This window comes from Fulmarus glacialis, unplaced genomic scaffold, assembly GCF_000690835.1.
Source record: "Fulmarus glacialis isolate BGI_N327 unplaced genomic scaffold, ASM69083v1 scaffold20568, whole genome shotgun sequence".
Lineage (NCBI taxonomy): Eukaryota > Metazoa > Chordata > Aves > Procellariiformes > Procellariidae > Fulmarus > Fulmarus glacialis.
In genome coordinates this window covers 9,161-13,178 of record NW_009230383.1, presented here as the reverse complement: position 1 = coordinate 13,178, position 4,018 = coordinate 9,161, and positions in this window count along the sequence as shown.

Genomic DNA, 4,018 nt, shown 5'->3' with positions numbered 1-4,018 from the left:
ACCCAGCCCCTGCAGGGACAAGCAGCCCCGGGACGCCAGGGACCACCCTCGGTGAGCGAGTAGAGAGCTGGGGACGGGGTGGGGGACCTTGGCTCTGTCCCCACGCTTCCTTGCTGTGTAGGGGCCGTAAATCCCTGGGGCAAAGGCTGCAGGGTTGATTTATGGGGTTCGGTCAGTGTTTGGGGACCCTTTCCCAGACCCAGCATCCATGCCGGGGAGCCTGTGTCTGCGCAGGCTGGACACCGTCCCATCAGTCTGGTGTCCCCAAAGATGAGGGACAGAGTGGGTTAATGCCTTTCTTGCTACAGGGAAAGAACCGTGCTGCAAAGCGATGGGCTTAACTCCCTTCCGGATAGGAGCTCGGGCCAGATAGTAAATAAACCAGGGGCTGAGTAATGCGCAGTCCCGCTCCTGAGCCACCTGTTAGCAGCCGAGCAGATGCACGAACATCCCTTTCCCCCAGCCACCACCGCCAAAAACGCTCCCCCTCCTTCAACACGCTCCGGTGGCGGAGACACTGCCCATGGCCAGGCTTCGCGGAGACCCCGGGGGCGGAGATCCCGGCCTCTTGACCCCCCACATCCATCTCTAGGGCTGTTGACCAGCCTCTTTCATCGGCACCGGGTTATTTTTCATGCCTTTTGCAAAGCCAGCTCCCTACGTGATGGGTTGTTCGGGTCCAAATTCAGGTTTGCGTGGGCTGAAACGCACTCGGGTCTTTGCAAGGGATAACTGTGCACTGAGGTTGCTCGTCCTCTGCGGTGGGTTGTTTGGGCACAGCTGTTAGAGGAGTTCTTGAAGCTGGAGCTCAGCGGGGAGCAGTCGGGGGGCTGAAACCCAGGGGCTGAGCTTTGGCAGCCTGGCTTTGCCATTTTTCCCCGCTTTATCCTTCCCCCGGGGGGCTTCGTCCAGCTTCTCCACTCCTAATAAAGCAGTGTTTTAATTCCAGCCCTGCTCAGGCGGGGCTGGACCTTGAGAAATGCTAAACCTTGGAGCTCCAGCTGATTTCAGCTGCTCAGCATCACTCAGGTTTCGCCCCTTGCTTGGTTTTGCTTGCATGCCGCCAAGCCAGGCTGGCAGGGACAGATAGCAGAGGGTCAAGGAGCGATGGATGCTGCACTTGGAAACAACCTCCCTCCAGAACTCACAGTAGTCAAAAATAGAGTTTGCAATCGAGTAACCTGAATTTTTAAGCAACAGGCATATAAATGGTGGTGGAAATGACTCTCCCCATAGTGTGAAGCTGGTCTCTGATTCCCCAAGAGGACAGAAAAAATAGTGTATTGCATCTTCTGCAGCTGGCTGGGCACCCAATGGTTTTAAAACAACACCCGAGGGTCTGCCTCCTGATACAAATAAGGTGATATATTTTGGGGGGGGGGAATCCTGATAATGTCCAGCTTGAGCTGGGGAAAAAGCAACAACCCTCTGGGTAAATCTGTGCCGTGGCAGCTCTCAGAAGGCTGCTGAGCTGCACGTAGACGCCACCGAGGGGCTGAAACGCCGGTTCCCTGCCCTGGTTTGGCTGGTACAGCCCCGGGGGTGGGTGATGCTGCCCTGTAGGTCCATGACAGATCCCTCCTTAGTTATCAGTGACTTTCCAGTCTGCTTGGCTCCCATTTTACCATCATCTCCTCTTTGTCCCCAAAAGCAATATCTGTGCGACACCTCTCAGGGTATTTCTTGATGGGAAGGAAGCCTTTAAAGATCTCGGTTTGGATGAACAGGGCAATAACGTATTGAAGTGTTTGGGGGAAAACTTCAACCAGCTCTTGTATAGCAGTAAAAAAAAAAGAAGCCACCTGCGGGGTTTCTGTGTCTTTTGTTCTCAGCAACAAAAAAGCAGGGAGGAGGACGGTTGCTGCTAACTCAGGAGACCAAACAGCTGTCTCGCTTCTCCCTAAATACCTACATTTCGTGGGCCAGAAAAAGTGGTGGCTTGCTCGTGCTGGTGAGATCTTAGAGAGCTGACTAGGAGATGCCCAGGGAGCAGAAATGTTGAGTCAGAAGAAACCATATTTATATAGTGACTTTCCTTCCCGTAACCACACTTTAATTACCAAATATTTATTAAAGGTCACAAGCATTGTTTGTATTCCCAGTTATTTTCTTGCATAAGCTCTAACAGCTCAAGTAGAAGATAGTCACCATAAGATGTGTTCAAGCATTGCAAGTTATAATCGATGTCATGCTGTTGTTAGGAAAATGCCATTAATGATTGATTTCTAATAAATCTGAGCCATTATAGCTCAGCTGTTAACCTAATTCAGATAACAAAAGTTTAATCCCACCTCCATCGAAACTCATGTTAAACCAGGAGGACATGATGAAGTGAGAGCAGAACCAGACCTAAAATTTGGGAGTTTAATCATTCTTCTGGCTTGATGATTGCAGGAGGTGGGGTATTTGCAGAGCGTTAGCAGCGGGACAGTGCTGAGCAATAACAACTGTGAGGAGCCAGCGGGTCGTGGAGGACTTGGCAGGATGCGACCCGCAGTGATTAGGAAGAGCCCCCTCATATAGGGTGTGAGGCTCCAGGCTGGACACACAAGTTATCCTTTGTTTTTCCTGCAGAGGACCCAAAATGCTTGGGGGGGCGGCAAAAAAAGAAAAAAAGGACATTGAGCATCACTGACAGAATTAAGTGGTGGTTTTGAGCATGGGAAACTGAGGCAGGAGACAGTGTAGGGGCCAACCCCTCCGAGGTGCAGAAGAAAGGGCATTTGGGCTGAGCACCTGCAGCACAGGCTGCACTTGCAGAGATGCTCTGCAAGTCTCGGGGGATGTTTGCCGAGACACCTAAAGCATCAGGCGGTTACAAAAACCGGCCGCAGCATCCCCAGCCAGTTGGCAGCAGAATCGGATTCCTGTGGTGGGATTTCTCCAGTCTCTTGGGTGCAGACGAGATGCATTTCCAAGCTTTCCTCTGCAAACATGATGGCTACGATCCCCCTTTTCTTTCCCCCTTGCTCTTGCAAACAAGGAGCCTGCGATCCCCGACTCCAAGAGCTGGTAATGACCGAGGACCACGGCAAAATCAGATCGGTCTGATTAAGCTGGGATTCCTCGCTTGACTTCTGTGGTTTTTCCAGGCAGATTTCCGAGGTTTTAGGAGTGCTGTTGCGATCCCTTCCCTCTAAGACCAGGTGGGTGCTGGAGCGTGCGGCACTGCTGGGGTCCCACTGCTGGCTCTCCCACGCCTGGATTGACCCTCAAAGTGACCTTGGAGGTAAAGCCAAAGCCACCCTGGAGCCTCAGGTCCCCTCGTGTCCGGCTCCTAGACTTGCTTTAGGATATTTTGCAGCTGGAACGGGTGAGTTTGCTTAATCCCTTGACAAAAGGAGCTGGCCCCTCCTGAGCCCATCCCAAAAGCAACCGGGGTGGGATTAAAGGGGATCTTTGCAAAGCAAAGGGGGGACCTGCGCTGGTGCTGCCATCCGCCAGCATTGCTGGTGGCTTTTCCTCTGGGATTCGTCCCCCGGCTGTGACCCCGAGCCCGCATCCGCTTTGGTGCAAGGGGTCGGAGGACCGGGCAGCCTCCCTAAATATTCCCCTGGCCAATGCACTCGCTTCCTCGCGTTGCCCCGTAATGTTAAACAGCTGCTGCGTTTCAGCCCCGCCGCTGGCGCGGTGACCGACGATTATCAAGGGCTTCGGTATGAAAGGCGCAGCGTGAAGGGAGCCGGCTCCCATCGAAGCAGCCCAGGAGCAATTGCAAACTGCAGCGCTCCTTGCGCCGGGATGCTCTCGGGATGGGGTTTCGCTTCGCGTTCATCCATGCTTGCAACGAGGTGGCTGCAGTCCTGCGTGTGCCTCAGTTTCCCCTGCCCTGAAAAGGGGTAATTGCTTCTTTTGCTGGCCAGCCCCAAATATCCAGCAAAGAGAGAAAGAGAAGAGGGGGGGAAAAAAAAAATCACGTGGCAAACAGAAAAGGGATGGGGCAGAGAGCTGGGAAGACAGGAGGGCAGCCAGGCATGCCGGCAGGCTGGCAAGGTGCCCCTCTCGCCTCCGGCTTGCC